This window comes from Mobula hypostoma, chromosome 1 (genome assembly GCF_963921235.1).
Source record: "Mobula hypostoma chromosome 1, sMobHyp1.1, whole genome shotgun sequence".
Taxonomy (NCBI): Eukaryota; Metazoa; Chordata; class Chondrichthyes; order Myliobatiformes; family Myliobatidae; genus Mobula; species Mobula hypostoma.
Window position 1 is genome coordinate 81,755,885 of NC_086097.1, and position 24,262 is coordinate 81,780,146.

Consider the following 24,262-nt stretch of genomic DNA (forward strand, 5'->3'; position numbering starts at 1 on the left):
CAGAGTTTTAAAGGATTTTAAATGAGGCATGCCCATATCCCAAAGCTGCCTCTCTCATGTAGAATTGTAAGAAACCAGCAATAAAAGCAGAAAATGCCAAAAATACTCAGCAGACGATGGGCACGTCTCCGATGGAGTGAAACCAGGGTGACCACAGGGTAAATCTCTAAACGCTTTGAATAGTATCATTTGGCTCAGTGCTTCTCCAGGTTGTTTTACTCTCAGTGAATTGTGCCATATTTACTAGCATTACGTTTGTCTGCGTTCTTCTGAAATAGGCATTAACCTTCTTTCGTTATTTTCAGTGTTGCACTGCACAAATTGAACTTCTACTTCATGAATCCAAGCTAAGTTCATTTCTTTATACCAAACTTAATGAGTCTAATAGAGACCTCTAGGAATGTCCAGCTACAATCACGTTTCTGAAAATTGTCAGCTCATCAGATATTTCTCCTTGGGGAAATTACATATCAAATTACCATCATTCTTTAATACCATGCTTTACCAGTTTACTAGTCTGTTATGCTACAATTTGTCAACTGCCTGTTACAAGTCCATGTATCTTCCACAATAATTTATTCAATTCTTCCAATTCCATCTCATCTTAAAATTTAAATTGGGCTATTCCAGCTTCTACTTGTTATGTTCTCTTTCCTGTACCAGCTTCAAATAAATACTGAAAATACACAGTAGGACAGGAAGCAACTGTATAGAGAGAAACCTAATTACCATTTCAGAACAATGACCATTAAACAGTTACGATCAAGAGTTATGAACCTGGAATGTTGACTCTGTTCCCTTGTCCTAAAGACCATAAGACCATAAGATATGGGAGCAGAATTAGGCCGTTCAGCCTATCGAGTCTGCTCCTCCATTCCATCATGGCTGGTCCCAGATCCCACTCAACCCCATACACCTGCCTTCTAACCATTTCCTTTGATGCCCTGACCGGTCTGCAGATGCTGAAAATTTCTAAGAACAAAGCAGTTAGGATAGGGGCTAACCCCTTACACCTGCTCTGAATTCAGTAAACCATGGCTGATCTGCCCCAGTCTCCCCGGTCCTCTCATGGTGAGCACAGGCAATGATGGAACCAAGTGCAGAGGAAAAACAGGCTCCCATGTAGAGATGGCGAGCAGAGTTTATACATAGGAACACCGACAGAACATTGGTGGCTCGACCATGAGATAAAACATTCTCAAAACCAGGACCCCATGATAAACAGGGAGGATTGTCCACTTGAATAGTACAGGTGACCCAGAATCCCTGAGCCTATCAAAATAAACCTAACAAGGTTAAACAGTTAACACTAATGGTTTAACAACAATTAACCAATAAGGTGCTCTAGAAGCCTTGGAACCAAATGCTCTCTGGCTCCCCACACAGGCCCAGAGAGCTCATTACATCTCCTCCGTGCAAGTTTTGCATTGCTTTCAAATCTTTCAAAGATATCCCTAACACCTCTTTTAATACCTCCAACCTAACTTCCATCAGAAACCATTAATATTTCCCATCAGGAATAGATGACTTGTTAACTCTGAGTGATGTCAGGGAACTTAAAATCTCCTGTCTACATTAATCCACATCTCCACTGCAAACATGATTTTCTCTACCATTGTGAAGACAGATACACTATATTTTCAGTATGTTAAAATTACTCACTGCTCAACCTCCATAGCAATTCTTCTTGTCTCTTATTAACTCCGTCATTCCTTGTGCACCAGAGTATTTGTAAAGTTTGTAGGTTCTTTGTTTCTCTCTTACCTGTAAAGTGTTTCATACTTTGTCCTGATAACATTTCTGTTCTGCATTTTGCCTGGTTCCTTATCATATTCTGTAACCAATAACCCTCATAAAGTTTCATTTTATTTATTCTGGTCATTGTTTTGGTATTCATGGAGTTCTAACTTTAGGTACGCCATCTATTCTCATCAGAAAATGCCTTGTTTGTGTAATTGTCTGCACCTTGTACCTTGTAGGATGTAGCTGATGTTGAGAAGACCCTGGCCAGGGAAACCAAGGTAAAGCAGTAGGGTTTGATAACATACCTGGTTAGGTGCAGAGGGACAATGGAGCCTAGTTAACAGAGGTTCTAACAGCCATCTTCAACATCTGTCCCTGCAGGCTTCGAGGCAGCTGTCATCAAACCTTACTGCCCAAGGGGGCGATGATAACCTACCTTAACGATCACTGTCCAGTGGCACAGAATGAAGTGTTTTGAGCGGCTGGTTATGGTTTGATTTAAATACCATCTTCCTGCTACATTGGACCCTTTCCAGTTCACATCGCTGAAATTGGTCCACTGATGATACCATAGCCTTTGCTTTCCATTCCACCCTGTCCCACCTGGAAAATGGTGCCCCATACAATGGGATGCAGTTTATTGACTTCAGCTCAGCATTTAATATGATCATCCCTTAGAAGTTGGTGCTTAAACTGTCGGCATAGGGTCTCTCTGTAACTGGATCTTTGACTTCTTGACCGAAGGGCCCCAGTCAGTTGGTGTTGGTAGAAATATCTCTAGCTCCATCATGCTGAGCACTGGCGCCCCAAGGCTATGTGCTGAGTCTGCTGCTGTTCATGCTGATGATACGACTGTTTTACTGGATCCAGCTCAAACCAAATCATTATGCTCGCTGATGACACAACAGTGACTGGCCTCATCAACAACAAGACAGCGTACAAGGAGAAGATAGAGTGGCTTTTAGAAAGGTGCAAGCATAACAACTCAAGTCTTAATGTGGACAAGGCTAAAGAGGTGATTATGGATTTCAGGAAGGTGCAGGCTGACCATTCCTCATTGCACATAAACAGTTCCCCCATGGAAAGAGTTAGGAGCACCTAGTTTCTAGGTGTGCACGTAATGGACGATCTCACCTGGGCTCTCAATACCCTTCTTTAGTCAAGAAAGCACAGCAGTGTCTCCACCTCCTGAAGAGACCAAGGTGACTGAGGCTGACTCCCCTCCCATTCTAACCAATTTTTACAGGAGCACCTTTGAGAGTGCCCTGACCAGCTGCATCACCGTCTAGTACAGGAATTGCAAATCATTTGACTGCAAGGCCCTACAAAGGATTGTGAGGACTGCTGAGAGAATAATTGGGTTTTTTCTTCCACCCATCAGATGTACCTCTCTGGAGCATTGTCAAGGATTCCTCCCACCTGTCCCACAATTTCATTGAGCCCCCTCTCATCACCAGGAAGCACTGTAGCATTAGGACACCTATTAGGACTCGTCCTCACCCTCAACAATTTCTCCTTTGGCTCCTCTCACTTTCTCCAAACCCAAATGGTAGCCATAGGCACATGAATGGGCCCCAGCTATGCCTACCTTTTCATTAGCTACATAGAACAGTTCATGTTCCAAGCCCTTGCTGGTAATGCTTTCTAACTCTTCCTGTGCTGCATTCGTGATTGCATTTGTGCTGCTTCATGCACCCATGCTGAGCTTGTCAATTTCATCAACTTTGCCTCCAACTTTCACCCTGCCCTTAAATTCACATGGTCCATTTCTGACACTTCTCTCCACTCTCTCAATCTCTACCTTCTGCTCCAGCAACAAACTGTCTACTGACATCTTTTATAAACCTACCGATTCCCATGGCAATCTTGACTACCATTTCGCACGATGTCTCCCGTAAAAATGCTATTCCCTTTTTTCAGTTCCTTTTTCTCTGCCACATCTGCACCCAGGATATGGCTTTCCTTAACAGGACATCAGAGATATCCTCCTTCTTCAGAGAACGAAGGTTCCCTTTGTCCACTATTGATGCTGCCAACTCTTGTATCTCCTCCATTTCCTGAACATCCACACTCAACCCATCTTTCTGCTGCTTTAACAGTTCCTCTTGTCCTCACCTACAACCCTATCAGCTTCTGCATCCAATACATCATTCTGTACAACTCCTGTTATCTCCAAAGGGATCCTACCAATAAACATATCTTTACCTCCTCCCATCTTTCCTTGATTCCCTTGTCCATTCATCTCTTCCCACTAACCTCCTTTCAGGCATATATCCCTGCAAGTGATAGAAATAGTTCAACTGCCCAGTCACCTGCTCCCTTACCTCCATTCAGCCAGACAGCCCTTCCAGGTGAGACAGCACTTCACCTGTGACTCTCTGGGGGTGGGGTCATCTATTATACCCTGTGCTCCCATTGCATCCTTCTCTACATTGGTGTGACCCGACGTAAATCGGGGGATCACTTTGTTGAGCACCTCCACTCCATCGAGCAAGAGCAGAATTTCCCGGTGACCAACCATTTTAATTACATTCCTCATTCCCATTCTGACATTTTGGACTATGGCTTCTTCGTTTGCAACAATTAGGCCATTATCAGGCTGGAGGAGCAACACGTCATGTTCCACCTAGGTAGCCCCCACCTGATGGCATGAACATCAATTTTTCCTTCTGGTAGTTTTTTTCCCTTCTCTTCCCTTCCCTCATCTTTTATTCTCCACTCTGGCTTCTTCCCTCTTCCTCACACCTGGCTGTCACCTCGCCCTGGTGTCCCTCCTTCTTTTCTTTCTCCCATGGTCCACTCTCCTCTTTTATCAGATTCCTTCTTCTCCAGCCCTCTACCTTTTCACCCACTTGGCTTTATCTATCACTTTCTAGCTAGACCTCCTTCCCCTCCCCCCACCTTTTATTCTGGTGTTTTCCCCCTTCCCTTTCAGTTCCAAAGAAGCGCCTCAGCACAAAATGTTGACTGTTTATTCATTTCCATAAGTGTTGGCTGACCCTCTAAGTCCCTTCAGCATTTTGTGTGTGTTGCATTAGAATGGCAAATGGCTTTTTCCCTCAGGCCGTGAGACTACTGAACTCCCTTACACCATCCAGGTCTCACCATGTATGAAGTATATAGCATTATATTGTTTACTTTTAACTTGTGTCATAAATGCACCATATGCTAAATGTCAATTTTCTGGAATACATTTTATTATTTGTTAATTTATTTCTGGTAATATTACTTTATGTGATGTGTGTGAGTATATGTACAATGTTGTACACCTTGATCCAGAGGAACGTTGTTTCATTTGGCAGTATAGGTGTATATGGTTGGTTGACAATAAACTTGAAGTTGAAGTTGAAGTTGAACCTGAGATTGACTCTCACGTTTCATTCACCATTTAATGGGCCAATCACTGTATCCAGTCCATCTGTGCTCAGTTCTTGACAAGTTACTGAAGCCGGATCTCCTTCAGTTGGGCATTTTCACTCTTCCATGAACACTTGAGAACAAATTATCTTCCCCTTCTTAGATTGCCATTTGTTATTGGGGATGATTTACTTTCATTCTGATTTTGTGAGTTTTTGTGTAGTTGTAGTAACCAAGACCTAATTATACCATAGACTCTGTGACCCAGCTGTTCACCCATTTAACTCAGTTAATTTGCACTCCAATATTCTCTGGACAAGATCAATGCATTTTATCCCTACTCATAAGGCAGAAAGAAACTATTAAATAAAATTCTTCCATGTATATTTCAGGAACTCATCACCTTTTTTGCCAGTAACTGGGTTTCCCTCAGCCATTACCAAGGAAATTGAAATATTCTATCTTCTATTATATACAAATTTCTCTAACGTTTGCCTACAGAGTAGTTCCACTAGCTGCATCTTAACAGCTGTGAACATATGTAACTATAACAAAATATACAGGATCTTTTCCTGTTCCTTAACTCTGAACAATTAGATTTAATCTTTAAATCTCCTACTAGTAGCTGATAAAAGAAAGGACCTCGCAGAACCTAAACATTCAAAGTTCAAAGTACATTTATTATCAAAGATGTATACGTTATACAGCGCTGAGATTTGTCTCCTTACAGGCAGCCAGTAAACAAAGAAACCCAAAAGAACCTATTAAAAAAAAGAACATCAAGCACCCAATGTACAGAAAGAAAAAAAAACAAATCATGCAAACAATAAATGAAAGCAAATAGCATTCTGAACTGAAAAAAGAGTCCAACCACAGATCCTTAGCTCACCACAGAGCCGAGTCACAGAACAGTGAGCTGAACTGGCCCAGCTCTCTCGTTGTGCCCCAACACCCGAGCAATTTCAATCTGGCCTGGTGCTTAAATTGTCATCCAAACATTGGATTCGCTCTGGGGCCAGGACCCAGCGCCTCAATTCAGTCTGTACCCAATCTTTCCAATTCAGGATGGCACTTAAATCGATTGAACCTCAGGTCTCCCTCACTCTTGGAGATGGGCCTGCTGCCTTGCCTCACCTTGGTTCAGCTGCATTGAGTTACCTTCAAGTGCAAAGGGATGCTGCATGCTGTTTGAGATGGTCGCTTACCAGAAAACCAGTGATTAACAATATACTTAGTTGTTTTCTTTGTTTCATTAGCCACCAGCCAGAAGTCACTGAGATTCACCAGCACCTTTGTAAACTGGAAACCTTAAACCGTGACATCATCGACACAACCTTGTTGATTGGATTTCTGTGTTCAGAGCAGAGAGTCTTGTTGGGTTGGATTACTGCCCATTACACCACTGGTGTTCAGGGTGCAATGAACGCCCTTCAACTCTGGTAATGTTCAGGGCTTCTTTCATCCTGCCAGAAGCTTTCTCATGGCTTTTGCTACTGTCAGTCACGCAAGTCCCAGCTGGAGACTCAGGAATACCATCAACCTCAGATATGGTAATAATTTTGCCTTACCAGTCAGGGTTATTAGCCCTGAACTGAAGCCCTGAACTTGGAGGATCAGAGGACCACTTTTAGTCTGGCTCTACCCTTTGACCTGTTTGGCATGGGTGAACCTACCAATAGCCAAAGCATTCAGCCCTAACTCCAGCCAACATAGCTCTCTGGGTCAGAAGCTTCTAAAGCCAAAGACAAGGTTGTGGTTCTCTTGGAGGAACAGGTTGGATTAGCGGTTTGCAATATTTTCCTTTGTTTATTTATTCATGAGTTGTGGACATCACTGATATTTTATTTTTCATTACTAATTACAAAGTGAGGAACCATTTGGAATTAGACACATTGGTGTAATTGGAGTAAACTAAAGGTTGATCTGGTAAAAATGGCAGACTATTCCCCTGAAGGATGTAAGTGAATAGCATAAACTCTTACTATGTATTTTGTATTAGGGTAATACAAAATCTGCAGATGCTGGAAATCCAAGTACACACACAAAATGCTGGAGGAACTAAGCAGGCCAGGCAGCATCTATGGAAAAGAGTACAGTCGACGTTTCAGGCCGAGACCCTTCTTCAGGACTTGAAAAAATCATGAGAAGTTACAGCAAAAAAAGTACAGGGTGGTAGTTGACAGATGAAACCAGAAGAGGAAGAGGGGTGAAGTAAAGAGATGGGAAGTTGATTGGTGAAAGAGATAAAGGGGGATCTGATAGGAGTGGGTGGAAGACCATGGAAGGAAGGAAAGGGGGATGAGTACCAGAGGGAGATGATGGGCAGGTAAGGAGATAAGATGAGAGAGGGAAAAGGGAATGGGGTATGAGCAGAGGTTTGAGAGATCGATGTCATGCCATCAGGTTGGAGGTATTAGGCATTAGTTTATATACCCAGATGGAATATAAACTGTTGCTCCTCCACCCTGAGGTGGCCTCAAGCAGTAGAGGAAGCCATGGACTGACATTTTGGAATGGGAGTAAAAGTAGAATTGAAGTGTGTGGCCTCTGGGAGATCCTGTTTTTTCTGGGGATTAGAGCATAGGTCTTCACTGAAGCGGTCTCCCAATCTATGTTGGGTCTCACCAATATACAGGAGGCAACACTTGGAGCACCGGATACAGTATCTTTTCCCTTTCTTCCGTGACCTTCTGCCCTCTCCTATCTGATACCCACTTCTCCAGCCCTTTATCTCTTTCACCAATCAGCTTCCCAGCTTTTTACTTCACCCCTTCCCTTCTCCTGGTTTCACCTATCACCTACCACCTTGTACTACTTTCTCCCTTGTCACCGCCTTCTTGATTTAACTTCTCATCTTTTCTCCAGTTCTCATGAAGGGTCTTGGCCTGAAACATCAAATGTTTACCCTTTTCCATAGATGCTGCCTGGCCTGCTGAGTTCCTTCAGCATTTTGTGCGTGTTGTCCAGTATGTTAATGGTCACTATAACCGAGGCTAACATTGTTTTTAAAATGCCAAATTTATTTAACAACCCTAACATAAATTAACCAAAGATAAAAAAAAACTACTCTGTTCGATGATTCAGAATCTCCTCTTTTACCTGATGTACTTATGGATTTGAGAACAGTGGACGTTGAAAGACAAAATGACTGCTTGACAGTCTGTGGCAACCTAATAAAGCTAGCAGAATGTCAATTTTTTTTTGTTAATGGATCATTTGTATAATATGATGTGTAGACTTTTAGGTTTAACTAGTTGAGCAGGCATGCTGGAAAATCAAACCTCTCTCCTAGCAGATCTAAATCCCCACCAGGGAGGAAATCAGTAGATGGATGAAGATTACAATGGCAGCTGTTAGAACACAGGATATGCAATCAGCAGATAAGTTTTCTTGCCACAGTCGAGTCCCATCTCAGGAAGGTCTGGGTCCTACATCAGGCGATGGCAGGTATTTTCTCTCTATAAGATCAGGACCCACAGGTGTCCTTACTTCACCAACACCTGTAAAATTTACCATGACTGTCAGCTTATCTGCCATGTGATCACTAGAGGAGATCATCTGAGTTTCAAGTTGGCCATCACAAATACATAAAGGTTGTGACTGACTGCTTGTCAAAGTGCTGGCAGCTTGAATAATGAGCATTGAAGGACTTTGCACCACAGTACATATCAGAGATTATAGCTGCCCCTGGAGCAAACTGTAGTATTCATCACCCAAAGGGTTGGAGCACAATGTTCTTGCTTGAGTACAAATATAAAACCCCAACTAGTAATGACTGGGAGCAGTACAAAAAAATATAATATCCAGTGTTGAGGTGCACTGTCACAGTGAGACCCCTATACCTGAAGGACACACATTCCAGCCAAGTGTTCCTGACTTGAAACCTCGATTCTTCTTCTCTTCCTCTCAATGCTGCTTGAGCCGCTAAATGCTTCCGGCCATAATAGTTTTGGTTTTGGATTTCTAGCTTCTGTAGTTATTTTGCTCCAAATGGTGTGAGGATTGATATGTTTGAGTATTTTTTGAAAGGAAGGGTGAAGGGATAAATGTTATATACCCACTGGGGCAAATACATCGCGAGGTACACCTTCCCTGCTTTACTAATTAAACACCAGCAGTATAATCAGTGTCTCTGTGACTGTCCCCAATGGCAAACTTTAATAAAGTCTTCTTGGTGACAGTGGAAGCCACCTTTCCCCAACATGGCATTCAGTGAGGCAACACAGTAATGTAGCATAGCCTTTATGAGTCTAAGTTCCATCCTAACACCGCCTTTGCTTCTCTTCCTAATTCCAGTATGCACCAAATGCCATGCTTTCTATCAGCCTTTAAATGAAGGGGTTGAAAATAACTTGTGTGTGGTCATTGTGCCCACTTGATCTAATTGGTCAAGAGTCTGAGAAGTAAAATGCTGATGCAGTGACTGAAATGAAAAGTCATTGTCGAATGAGCTGCATTTAGTTCTTTGTTTGCCATAGACTCCTGCAACAGTCTCAGCCAGAAACGTCAACTGTTTATTCCCCTCCATTCATGCTGCCTGTCCTGCAGAGTTCCTCCAACACTTGTGTGGTTTGTTCTGGATTTCCAGCATCTGCAGAATCTCTTATATCTGATACTTTGTCTGTCATGTCAGGATAAAAAGAAAAGTAACGTTAACCTTTGTGAGTGCATTTCAACATACCCATGACAGATTTGTAAAAACGAGGAACAGACTTGTAATAATAGTTAGCACTAAATCGGAGAAAACCACTTTCTGTCTGAGGTACATTGACATTCTCTCCCTGCTCAGTTATATGGCACATCTGTATCTTGGCTTCTCCTATCGTTATGTGATGTGTTTTACCTGGAGGAAGAATACAATGCTAATTACTATGACCCTCGCTGTATTCTGTAGATGTAATCTGCCATAATTTAATTACTGAATGGAAGCATTATTCAGTAGAATGGAGTGAGCAACCAGGGCAGAAGTATAGTCCAGTGGTTGATGGTGCTATTTCACAGTTCCAGGCACCAATATTCAATCCTAAACTTGAGTATTGTCTACGTGGAATCTGTACATTCTCCGGATGGTGGCTGGAGTTTTGTGCATGCACAGGTTTCTTCCCACAAGTTAAAGAATAATTTCATGTAATTTGGCTCTTTTAAGTTGCTTCTCATGCAAATAGGTGACAGGAGAATTAGGTGAGATGATGCAAGAGTTAAAATGGGATTATTGTGTAGTTAGGTAACTGATTGGCAATGGGCTAAAGGTCCTGTTTCTATTATGTAACAATCAAGATTTCTATTTATTCCAAATACTGAGTAAGTTGAGTTATATTACAAGTCTGAGTCATAGCAAGGGTGTACTGTAGAGGCTTTATAAGGCACTGATGAGACCTGGTTGGTGTATCGTGAGCAGTATTAGACCCCTTATCTAAGAAAGGGTGTGCTGAATTAGGTGAGAAGGTCTATGGAAATTATTATGGAATTGAAAGGCTTATCATGTGAGGAGCATTTGATAGCTCTGGATCTGTAATCACTGCAATTCAGAAGAATAACGGGGGATCTAACTGAAGCCTATCAAATGTTCGGATCATCCTCACACTTGGCCACAAAGCCATAAATTCTGTCATGCAAATCACTGACATATAACGTAAAAAGAAGTGGTCCCAAAGCAGACCCCTGTGGAACACTACCAGTCACTGGCAGCCAACCAGAAAAAGATTCTCCTTTTTCCCATTCTTTGGCTCCTGACATTCAGCCAGGAACAGACCTTTCGGCTCACAATGTCTGGAATAAACACAATGGCAATTAGTGTAATTTTCTTCTGGCTGTACATAATGCATATGCCCCCATTTCCTGCATATTCATCCTGTATGTCTATCTAACAACATCTCAAGTGCCACTGTTATTTTTGCCTCCATCTCTCCTTCCAGCAGCTCATTTGGACACTTGTTCTGTGTGAAAAAATACTTGCCCTGAACAACTGGTTTAAACTTTCCATTCTCACTTTAAGTGCATGTCTTCTAGTACCTGACATTTTTACCTTGGGAAAACAATTCTAGCAGTCTTCTCCATCATCTTATAAACTTCTATGAGATCTCCCCTCGGCCAGAATAAGTTAGCCATATTGATTCGATCTCACTTAACCTGCCCATTTCCCTTTGTAGATTCCTTAGTCCTCTACACGATTCAAGCTTGTGCATTAGTTAAGTTGTCCTAACAGCAATCATACAATCTCTCCAGCTTCGAAGGTGCATGAAGCTAGGCATTCTGGATAGACAGGGGCTTATTAGGGAGAGTCAACATGGCTTTGTGCGTGGTAGGTCATGTTTGACCAATCTGTTGGAGTTTTTCGAGGAGGTTACCAGGAAAATGGATGAAGGGAAGGCAGTGGATATTGTCTACATGAACTTCAGTAAGGCCTTTGACAAGGTCCCGCATGGGAGGTTAGTTAGGAAAATTCAGTCGCTAGGTATACATGGAGAGGTGGTAAATTGGATTAGACATTGGCTCGATGGAAGAAACCAGAGAGTGGTGGTAGAGAATTACTTCTCTGAGTGGAGGCCTGTGACTAGTGGTGTGACACAGGGATCAGTGCTGGGTCCATTGTTATTTGTCATCTATATCAATGATCTGGATGATAATGTGGTAAATTGGATCAGCAAGTTTGCTGATGATACAAAGATTGGAGGTGTAGTAGACAGTGAGGAAGGTTTTCAGAGCCTGCAGAGGGACTTGGACCAGCTGGAAAAATGGGCTGAAAAATGGCAGATGGAGTTTAATACTGACAGGTGTGAGGTATAGCACGTTGGAAGGACAAACCAACGTAGAACATACAGGGTTAATGGTAAGGCACTGAGGAGTGCGGTGGAACAGAGGGATCTGGGAATACAGATACAAAATTCCCTAAAAGTGTCGTCACGGGTAGATAGGGTCGTAAAGAGAGCTTTTGGTACATTGGCCTTTATTAATCAAAGTATTGAGTATAAGAGCTGGAATGTTATGATGAAGTTGTATAAGGCATTGGTGAGGCCGAATCTGGAGTATTGTGTTCAGTTTTGGTCACCAAATTACAGGAAGGATATAAATAAGGTTGAAAGAGTACAGAGAAGGTTTACAAGGATGTTGCCGGGACTTGAGAAACTCAATTACAGAGAAAGGTTGAATAGATTAGGACTTTATTCCCTGGAGCGTAGAAGAATGAGGGGAGATTTGATAGAGGTATATGGAATTATGATGGGTATAGATAGAGTGAATGCAAGCAGGCTTTTTCCACTGAGGCAAGGGGAGAAAAAAACCAGAGGACATGGGTTAAGGGTGAGGGGGGCAAAGTTTAAAGGGAACATTAGGGGGGGGCTTCTTCACACAGAGAGTGGTGGGAGTATGGAATGAGCTGCCAGATGAGGTGGTAAATGTGGGTTCTTTTTTAACATTTAAGAATAAATTGGACAGATACATGGATGGGAGGTGTATGGAGGGATATGGTCCGTGTGCAGGTCAGTGGGACTAGGCAGAAAATGGTTCGGCACAGCCAAGGGCCAAAGGGCCCGTTTCTGTGCTGTAGTTTCTATGGTTCTATGGTTCAATGGTGGTCTATTTTGAGGTAGCAGCTCTTCAACACTGTTTTGAGAAGTGAAAAGTTTGCCCATTTTCTTCTGCAGCAGTGATTTATGTAACTGAATGCAGTCTCTATGATTGAGGTGCGTAACAGCCATTCCCTTTTCTGATTTCCTTCCTCCCTCTTGGAATTCTTGTTAGACTTCTATTGATGCCTAAGAGATCCAGGGATTTGGAAAAATGCTGTTTAAAATGGGGGATAGTACAAGGTCAGAGTTTCCATTGTGACTGAATCCAAGTCAAATGGATGCAAGGCATCAGGAAAAGGTCATTTTATTTTCACAAGGATAATAGAATTTGTGAATACACCCATAGTATTTCCCCCCTTTTTTTCTTACATGCAAAACATAGGTAAACCAGATGCTAATGATGTAATAGGAGAAAGAGAAATGGAAACTTCAAGCATGATATTTACATTGAAATGTACCCTGATGTCACTCTGTGTAAGTTATAATTTTCTTTGCCTGCTTTCATAGTCCAACTAGCAGAAGTAATTTTCTCTTTCCATACTATCAATGCCTTTTAAAGATTTGATCCAATCATTCCTTTGAGCTTATAAATCCAAGGGAATGCAGTCCAATTTTCTGCATTTTTTTTCTCTTGTAAGTTAACCTTTGGAGTTGAGAGATTTGGAAAATCCTATGGTGCATTTTCTTGAAGGCCAACATGTCTTTTGGATGATTCTGTGCTGCGTCTCAGAGCAATTCAATTGTTGGAAAAATCTGGAAACTTGATGAAACTTTCTGATTACGTGTTTATGTCAGAAACATAAATTCATTACTTTAATAAAAATTCTGGCCTCAGTCAAGAAATATATATCACAAACATTTACTGACAATAACAATTTTACCACAAATTACAGGGGGGGGGAGTGGAGGTGAGTGATAGGTTCGTGGCCTAAGGTAGAAGGAATCAATTTTAGAAAATGTAGCGCATTTATTTTTCAACATAGTCCCCTTCTACATTTACACGCTTAGTCCAGCAGTCATGGAGCATACGGATGCCTTCTTTGTAGAAGTGTTCCACAGCAGGGGTGATTGATAAGTTCGTCGCCTAAGGTAGAAGGAGATAGCTATTAACTTCAAACTTTCTGCATTATTACTCAAAGAGTTGAACTGCACATGCATGTAACAAGAGCATCTTAGACCTCCAGTGGTCCACAGCAGGGGTGATTGATAAGTTCGTGGCGTAAGGTAGAAGGAGATGAGTTATACAGCTCTCGTTACATGCACATGCAGTTCAACTCTTTGAGCGAAAATGCAGAAAGTTTGAAGTTTCTCCTCATCTCCTTCTACCTCAGGCCACGAACATATCAATCTCCCCTGCTGTGGACCACTTCTGGAGGTCCAAGACGCCGACTTCTACAAAGAAGGGATCCATATGCTCCATGACCGCTGGACTAAGTGTGTAAATGCAGGAAAAATGCTAGGTTTTCTAAAATTGATTCCTTTTACCTTAGGCCACAAACTTATCAATCACTCCTCGAATTTGGAATCTGGGATCAGGGCACAAACTTTTGAATCAATTAACCTATTTCCAAAGGATGATATATAACAGACGGGTTGTATTGTACAATAGATCACAGATATCAGAAAGCCACATCAACTACTTGGGGCTAGAAATCTTTATGGAAAGATAGCAATTTAAAAACTTCTTGATACTTAATTTTTAGTGGTTAAAATCATGATTTTTATTAACGACCTTGATGTGGGGGTAGAGGGGTGGGTTGGCAAGTTTGCAGACGACACAAAGGTTGCTGGTGTTGTAAATAGTGTAGAGAATTGTCGAAGATTGCAGAGAGACATTGATAGGATGCAGAAGTGGGCTGAGAGTGGCAGATGGAGTTCAACCCGGAGAAGTGTGAGATGGTACACTTTGGAAGGACAAACTCCAAGGCAGAGTACAAAGTAAATGGCAGGATACTTGGTAGTGTGGAGGAGCAGAGGGATCTGGGTGTACATGTCCACAAATCCCTGAAAGTTGCCTCACAGGTGGATAGGGTAGTTAAGAAAGCTTATGGAGTGTTAACTTTCATAAGTCGAGGGATAGAGTTTAAGAGTCGCGATGTAATGATGCAGCTCTATAAAACTCTGGTTAGGCCACACTTGGAGTACTGTGTCCAGTTCTGGTCGCCTCACTATAGGAAAGATGTGGAAACATTGGAAAGGGTACAGAGGAGATTTACCAGGATGCTGCCTGGTTTAGAGAGTATGTATTATGATCAGAGATTAAGGGAGCTAGAGCTTTACTCTTTGGAGAGAAGGAGGATGAGAGGAGACATGATAGAAGTGTACAAGATAATAAGAGGAATAGATAGAGTGGATAGCCAGCGCCTCTTCCCCAGGGCACCACTGCTCAATACAAGAGGACATGGCTTTAAGGTAAGGGGTGGGAAGTTCAAGGGGGATATTAGAGGAAGGTTTTTTTACTCAGAGTGTGGTTGGTATGTGGAATGCACTGCCTGAGTCAGTGGTGGAGGCAGATACTCTAGTGAAGTTTAAGAGACTACTAGACAGGTGTATGGAGGAATTTAAGGTGGGGGCTTATATGGGAGGCAGGGTTTGAGTGTCGGCACAACATTGTGGGCCGAAGGGCCTGTACTGTGCTGTAGTATTCTATGTTCTATGTTCTATGTTCTATGATAATGTGGAATGGGAAGGAAGCAAATAGCAGATGCTTTGGAGCGAAAGAACAGATAATGATAGCTTGAGATAAAAGAAAGATTTTGAGAAGCTTTTTAAGAAATGAAGGAGATAAGGATACATTGATTCATAAGAAAGAAATTCCAAAAAGGGTAAGAGCAGGAAACAAAGCCAGAATAAGGGGACCAAAAATATTATAGGGACCATAAAGCTATATTTTACTCCAGAGGTAATCTGAGACATGCTCATGGAGGAATTTATTTTCTATCAATGACCCTTTGCTAGAACTGGGAAAAGGAGAATATGAATACGCTCTAAGTTACCAGAGAGCTGGAGGGGGGTGAGATAATGTCTGGAGATCAAGAATGTCCAAAGAGTGAGGAGTAAAACAATACGACAGAATCTCCATGGATCTAGATCAGATGATATAGAAACATAGAAACATAGAAAATAGGTGCAGGAGTAGGCCATTCGGCCCTTCGAGCCTGCACCGCCATTTATTATGATCATGGCTGATCATCCAACTCAGAACCCAGCCTTCCCTCCATACCCCCTGACCCCTGTAGCCACAAGGGCCATATCTAACTTCCTTTTAAACATAGCTAATGAACTGGCCTCAACAGTTTGCTGTGGCAGAGAATTCCACAGATTCACCACTCTCTGTGTGAAGAAGTTTTTCCTAACCTCGGTCCTAAAAGGCTTCCCCTCTATCCTCAAACTGTGACCCCTCGTTCTAGACCTCCCCAACATCGGGAACAATCTTCCTGCATCTAGCCTGTCCAATCCCTTTAGGATCTTACACGTTTCAATCAGATCCCCCCTCAATCTTCTAAATTCCAACGAGTACAAGCCCAGTTCATCCAGTCTTTCTTCATATGAAAGACCTGCCATCCCAGGAATCAATCTGGTGAACCTTCTTTGTACTCCCTCTATGGCAAAGATGTCTTTCCTCAGATTAGGGGACCAAAACTGCACACAATACTCCAGGTGTGGTCTCACCAAGGCCTTGTACAACTGCAGTAGTACCTCCCTGCTCCTGTACTCGAATCCTCTCGCTATAAATGCCAGCATACCGTTCGCCTTTTTCACCGCCTGCTGTACCTGCATGCCCACTTTCAATGACTGGTGTATAATGACACCCAGGTCTCGTTGCACCTCCCCTTTTCCTAATCGGCCACCATTCAGATAATAATCTGTTTTCCTATTTTTGCCACCAAAGTGGATAACTTCACATTTATCCACATTAAATTGCATCTGCCATGAGTTTGCCCACTCACCCAACCTATCCAAGTCACCCTGCATCCTCTTAGCATCCTCCTCACTGCTAACACTGCCACCCAGCTTCGTGTCATCCGCAAACTTGGAGATGCTGCATTTAATTCCCTCATCCAAGTCATTAATATATATTGTAAACAACTGGGGTCCCAGCACTGAGCCTTGCGGTACCCCACTAGTCACCGCCTGCCATTCTGAAAAGGTCCCGTTTATTCCCACTCTTTGCTTCCTGTCTGCTAACCAATTCTCCACCCACACCAATACCTTACCCCCAATACCGTGTGCTTTAAGTTTGCACACTAATCTCCTATGTGGGACCTTGTCAAAAGCCTTTTGAAAATCCAAATATACCACATCCACTGGTTCTCCCCTATCCACTCTACTAGTTACATCCTCAAAAAATTCTATGAGATTCGTCAGACATGATTTTCCTTTCACAAATCCATGCTGACTTTGTCCGATCATTTCACCGCTTTCCAAATGTGCTGTTATCACATCCTTGATAACTGACTCCAGCAGTTTCCCCACCACCGACGTTAGGCTAACCGGCCTATAATTCCCCGGTTTCTCTCTCCCTCCTTTTTTAAAAAGTGGGGTTACATTAGCCACCCTCCAATCCTCAGGAACTAGTCCAGAATCTATCTGTGAAGACAGAGAGAAAAAAAATTGAGCTAGTTTTGACCTCATATCAGAACAGGCCAGTGCTGATAAAAGAGGAAAACCTGTTACCTGGAACTGTTGAATAAGTATTGAGTCTTGAGGGGTGCAGTATGCTCAGGTGGAAGATGAGTTGCTATTCTGGCAGTTACAGATTTTTTGGCCTCCTGTACTCTTCCAAAAAGAGTGTAGGAAGCCACAAACAGAGAAGTCATACCGGGAGTGGGATGGAGAAATAAAACAAAAGCCTCGGCAAATTTTGCCCCATTTATCACAAGGTCAGATGTTCCAGACAAATGTTGGACACCAAGAGATGTTGAAGTGGTTTAGGTTGATGTGGAGGTTGTGAACTTCATGATTGTTGTTCTTGAAAAAGAAGTTATGGAAAAACAAAGGAATCAGATGACGAAAGTAATGGAGAAACATGGACAATAGGAGCAGTGGAGAACAAAGTTTCAAAGCAGGAACACGTTAGCAGTAACCATGGCAACCATAGTAACAGCTGAGTAACAGAGGAGATCTGTTATCCAGTCCCAGAGGACTGGAAGATTGCAAATGTCACTCCACTCTTTAAGAAGGGAGGAAGGCAAAGGAAAGGAAATGATAGGCCAGTTAGCCTAACCTCAGTGGTTGGGAAAGTGTTGGAGTTTATTATTAAAGATGAGGTTTCAAAGTACTTGGACACTAATGATAAAGTAATTCAGTGTCAACATGGTTTCTGTGAAGGGAAATCTTGCCTGACAAATCTGTTAGAGTTCTTTGAGGAAGTAACAAGCAGGGTGGACAAAGGAGAGGCAGTGGATGTCATTTACTTGGGTTTTCAGAAGGCATTTGATAAGGTGCCACACATGAGGCTGCTTAACAAGATAAAATCCTATGGTGTTACAGGAAAGATACTGGCATGGATAGAGGAATGGCTGACAGGCAGGAAGCAGAAGTGGGAATAAAGGGGGCCTTTTCTGGTTGACTGCCAGTGACGAGTGGTATTCCTCAGGGGTCAGTACTGGGACCACTGCTTTTCAAATTAGTTGTCAATGATTTAGATAATGGAATTGATGGCTTTGTGGCAAAGTTTGCAGATGATACAGAGATAGGTGGAGGGGTAGGTAGTGCTGAGGAAGCAATGCTAATGCAGCAGGACTTAGACAAATTAGAAGAATGGGCAAAAAAGTGGCCGATGGAATACAGTGTTGGGAAATGTATGATAATGCATTTTGGTAAAAGGAGCAATAGTGTGGACTGAATGGGAAGAAGATTCAAATATCAGAGGTACAGAGTGACTTAGGAATCTTCGTGCAAGGCACCTAGAAGGTTAATTTACAGGTGGAGTCTGTGGTAAATAAGGCAAATGCAATATTGGCATTTATTTCAGGGGAAATAAATGTAAGGGGTTTCTTCTTTTATGTTACTGGGAAGGTACGCATGTGCGTGGACTACAGGACCCTGAACCGCCGCACGGTTCCCGACCAATATACGGTCTCAAGGGTGGAAGATGCATTGGCCTGTTTGAGTGGTGCCCAGTGGTTTAGTGTATTGGATTTGCGGAGTGGGTATTACCAGATTCCGATGAGTGAGACTGATAAAGAGAAGACGGTCATTATCTGCCCCCTGGGATTTTTCCAGTTCGAACGAATACCCCAAGGCATATTGGGAGCCCCAGCCACCTTCCAGCGGCTCATGGAGCGGACAGTGGGGGACATGAACCTGCTGGAGGTATTGGTGTACCTGGACGACCTGATAGTATTTGGATCTACATTGGAGGAGCATAAGGAGCGACTGCTGAAGGTGCTGAGTCGGCTGAAGGAGGAAGGGTTGAAACTTTCCCTGGATAAATGTCAGTTCTGTAAGACATCGGTCAGCTATGTCGGGCACATAATCTCGCGAAATGGAGTGGCCACTGATCTGGCTAAAATAGCCGCAGTAACCACCTGGCCGAGACCTCAGAAGATGAGTGCCCTGCGCTCGTTTTTGGGGTTTTGCGGATATTACCGGCGATTCGTGGAAGGATATGCTAAAACGAGTCACCCATTGAACCAGCTGTTGTGTGGTTATCCACCTGTGGGGAGGAAGAGGAAGGGAGACCGAGGGCCGGAGGTAGGAGGATACTTGAACCCGGGAGAGCCTTTTGGATTGAGGTGGGATGCTCAATGTGAGGAGGTGTTCCAATCTCTGAAAAGGGCGCTGACACAGGCCCCGGTGTTGGCTTTTGCTGATTCCCGGAAGCCGTATGTTCTACACACTGATGCCAGTCACGAGGGTCTGGGGGCTGTCCTGTACCAGGAACAGGGCAATGGATTGAGGCCGGTGGCGTTTGTCAGCCAGTGCTTGTCGCCATCTGAGAGAAACTATCCCACTCACAAGCTGGAGTTCTTGGCGTTGAAATGGGCGGTGGCGGACAAGTTGAGTGACGATCTATACGGGGCCAAGTTTGAGGTGAAAACTGACAACAACCCCCTCACTTATATCCTGACCTCAGCAAAACTGGACACTACTGGGCACCGGTGGTTGGTGGCCTTGTCTGTCTATGAGTTCAGCCTGAAGTACTGGCCGGGGAGTCGGAACATCGATGTAGGTGCTTTATCTCGTTGGGCGCATGACGAGTCGGGCACGGCCGAGGAGTGGAAGAGTGTCCCCGCCCAGGGAGTAAAGACCATGTGTCAAGTTGGGAGTGACGGGGAAGTAGGAGCACAGATGGGAACGGATCGGGCAGTAGATCAACTGGGGGCTGACGATGACGCGCTGCCCACTGTTTACTGTAATGTGACTGCTCTGAGGAACAGGCAGCTGCCGGAGTTGAGCCCCCAGGAAGTGGAGGCGGCTCAGCGTGATGACCCGAGCATTGGCACTATCTGGTACGCGGTTAGCCAGGAGGATATGGGGCAGGTGGAGAAGGCGAAACATGCCTCCATTCCCCTACTACTGAAGGAGTGGCCCCGGTTGAAGCTGAAGAACCACGTCCTGTACCGGGTCACGTCGCCTCCGGACCACCCCCGGCGCTGGCAGCTGGTCATGCCTGAGAAGTATCGGAAGACTGTGCTCCAGGCACTACATGATGGTTCCGGGCACTTAGGGGTAGAGAAGACCTATGGATTACTCAAGGACTGGTTTTACTGGCCGGGATGAGGGGGGAGGTTGAAGAATACTGTAAGAAATGCAGTCGCTGCATCCGGAGGAAGACCCTGCCGGCCCCGTTATCCCACTTGCAGAGTGCGGGACCCATGGACCTGGTGTGTATGGATTTCCTGTCTATTGAGCCAGATACCAGCAACACCGCCAATGTCTTGGTCCTCACGGATCACTACACTAGATATGCGCAGGCCTTTCCCAATAAGAACCAGAAAGCGACTACAGTGGCGAAGGTGTTATGGGGGAAGTACTTTGTTCATTATGGCCTTCCCCAGCGGATCCATAGTGATCAGGGACGGGACTTTGAGAGCAGGCTTATCCATGAATTACTGGGTATGCTTGGGGTTGAGAAATCCAGGACCACCCCCTATCACTCGCAGGGTGATCCTCAGCCCGAGAGGTTTAACCGGACCCTGTTGGACATGCTCGGGACTCTGGAGATCAGTCAGAAGAGTAAGTGGAGTCAGCACATCGGCCATTTGGTTCACTGTTACAATTGTACTTGCAATGACGCTACAGGGTACTCGCCGTATTATCTGATGTTCGGGCGGGAAGCGAGGTTGCCCATTGATCTGTGTTTTGGGACTGAAGCGGGTGAATTACCTTCGAAGCCATATCTGAAGTATGTGTCCGATATGAGGAGAGAGTTGAAAAGGGCGTACAAGTTGGCTGAGGCAGCGGCCACCAAGCAGAATCAACGGAATAAGAGGAGGTATGATCAGAAAATGAAGTTCGCCCAACTATTGCCGGGAGTCTGAGTCCTTATCTGGAATTTAGGACTACCTGGTAAGCACAAGTTGGCGGATCGCTGGGTGGCTACCCCCTATGTGGTGGAGAGTCAGATGCCGAATCTCCCTGTTTACCGGGTGAGACCAGAGGATGGGAAGGGGCCTGTCAAGGTACTCCATCGGAACCACCTGTTGCCCCTGGGTCAAGAGGTGCAGGTAGACCGAGAGCCCGAATGGGAGTTTACGGCTAGTACGAGGACTCTGCGAGGGCGTGGGGCGAGGGAAGAGCCCGCTGCGAAAGAGACGGGGCCGGTCCCCACCCCGGAAAGGGATACATCCTCGGAAGACGATTCAGATGTGTGGCACCTATTTCCGTTCACTAATTCCCCGGTACCGGAAGAAGAGGCTCCTGGCCCTTCCCCCACTGAGTTAGGTGAGAGGAGGGAGGGTGCTGAGGAGCAGCCTGTAATACAGCCGGCATTGGGGGAGAAAGGGTGGAACCAGAATCCGAGACAGAGGGCTCACAGGTGCCAAGGGGACCCAGTGAGGGAGAGGGTGAGGGTCCGACAAGTAGGCCCGGGGTGTCACCCATGGTGTCTGAGCCGGAAGGGTCAGCAGAGGAGGTACGGAGGTCTCAGAGAAGTAGGCACCCCCCCTCCCCCCGCCCCGGAGAGGTTGACCTACGTAGCGCCGGGAGAACAGGGTGTGATCGCTGCAGCCCTGGGAAGTTATGTCACTGCTTTATGCACCTGGGTTGGGTTTTGTGTTTTGCAAGGAGCAATGGTGAACTCTAGTAATGTCATGAAGGCATGACTTTTATTTGGTGGGGTGAGAGCGTAAGGGGTTTCTTCTTTTATGTTACTGCGTATGTTAATCAAAATGGCTTCTTTGTTATGTTAAATGCTGAGAAGGTTCTCTCACTGCAGCTTGTTTGGGTTATATTATTGATAAGAGAGCGAATGAACCAATGGGTGTCCATGTTATTCTTTTTTGGAGTGATATTCTGTCTCATATGGCTGGGAAACGGTGTCTTTGACGGGGAGTTCGAGGAGAGACCGGGAGGAAGACGGACGTGCTGGGAGCGCTCTGGTTGATCACTTTGGGTGGTCCTGAGCTGCGAGTCGAGGGGATCGGAGTGGATCGCAGGGTGAAGAAAGAAGGTCCTGGATATTTGAGCTCCAACTGTGTGCACGAAGTAATTGAACTTTGATAAGTCTGGTGCCTTTTTCTTTTCCTTTTATACTATATCTCTATTAATCTCACAGTCCTAGTAAGATTTATAAAGTGTAATCTGTAAAATGTACATTGTGTGCTGGCTGATGATTGATGTTTGAGGTCGAAGCAGGTGGCAATCCACAGCAACCGACATAACCAGGAGACACGGTTGGGTGGCGGACGGGGTTTCCCCTAGATAAATACGAGCCAATATAGCTGAGCGTTACATAAAATATAAAAGCAAGGAGATAATGCTGAGGCTTTATAAGACACAAATCAGGCCGCACTTGGAGTATTGTCAACAGTTTTCAGCCCTACATCTCAGAAAGGATGTATTGTCATTGGTGAGAGGCCTGAGGAGGTTTACAAGGATATTCCAGGAATGAAAGGGTTAACATATGAGGAGCATTTGGCAGCTTTGGGCCTGTACTCTCTGGATATTTAGAAGAATGCATGGGGATCTCTTCGAAACCTACCGAAAGGACTAGATAGGCTGGATGTGGAGGGGATACTTCCTTTGGTGGAGATATCCGTAACTAGAGGTCACAGCCTCAAAATTGAGGGGTGACCTTTTACAATAGAGATAAGGAAGAATTTTTTTTAGCCAGAGCAGTGAATCTGTGGAATGTTCTGCCACAGACAGCTGTGAAGCCCAAGACCGTGGGTATATTTAAAGTGAAAGTTGATAGTTCCCGGATTGGTCAGGGCATCAAAGGATATGGCGAAAAGGTAGTGTATGGAGTTGAGTGGTACCTGGGATCAGCCACGATGGAATGGTGGAGCAGATTTGATGGGCAGAATGGCCTAATTCTGCTCCTATGTCTTATGGTCTTATGATCCGGAGAGAGAAGAGACCAGGTGCATAAATCCAAACTGACAATTGTAGAGTGTTGGCACATTACCCCATACCGAGCCATAGAGATATACAGCATGGAAACCCATCCTGTTTCTGTGCACAGCTTTGCAGAATGTAAGGCAGAAAATGCACCGTCACTTCTCAAGGCAACTGGAGATGGCCAATAAATGCTGCCACACTGATGATACCCATGATCAAAGAAGAAGCTTATTCTGATTGAGATTTCTGCATTGAGTTGAGTGCAGAATTACTTCAGTGGGGTAGGTTGAATCCTTTTAGAGATATGAGATGGCATTTGAAGACAGGACCACCGTGGAAAGCTAATATTTGTTTACTTCAGATACGTAACTGCAGCTTAAGAAGATGTCATTATTTGACGACAGAACCCAATGATGCAGAATCAATCTCGGTGAGAAAACATAGTTGCAAAGAACAGATCCTAATGGAAACTCCATCTATGAGACTGAAGGGTGCAAGAATAATTAGAAGGTCTTTTGTATGAGATCCATTACATGAGCCAATGAAGATTGAAGTTGCCAATCTCTGATTGGAACATTTAAATACCCAAAAATTTGGGAGGTCTGAATCTAATTTCTTGTGGGCAAAACTTAAAGTGAAAAACCATCTAAAATTTGCAGAAATTGATAGTCGGATTTTAAAGGATCGTTACAGGAATGGTGTTGGAAGTAGATAAAAAGTCATCATCAATCATTTCTGAAATTGAGGCTCGGGAAGAAAATGCATCAGATTGTTTTTAGTTGCAGCTAGAGTTGTTCCTGGAGATTACTAATGGTGCAGAGTGTAATAGTTATTCTATTTCACAAGACTGACTTTACTTTGATTAGAAAAATAGATTCCTTGGAAAATAATGATAAGAGTAATTGATTCCAACAATCATCCTTTTACATTTTAAGGGGCCTTTTTCAGGCATTCTATACAAGGAGTTCAAGCCAAATTAAACTTGTTATGATTGCCAGTGGTTGGTGGCCAGGACGACTTGTAGTTAATGAGAATATCTGACCGCTGGCCTTGGTGGATTAGGAGCTGGTTGGCCAGCTGGCTGC

General features: G+C 44.0%; 1 long non-coding RNA gene across 1 annotated transcript in view; it reads right to left on the minus strand.

Moving 5' to 3' along the window:
• Positions 1-8,117: 8,117 nt before the first annotated feature.
• LOC134348408 (uncharacterized) overlaps positions 8,118-24,262 on the minus strand; it is a 72,522-nt gene continuing 56,377 nt past the window's right edge. Inside the window, exon 4 of the long non-coding RNA XR_010018419.1 lies at positions 8,118-9,721. This is a non-coding gene — a long non-coding RNA (uncharacterized LOC134348408). The remainder of the gene's footprint in view (positions 9,722-24,262) is intronic.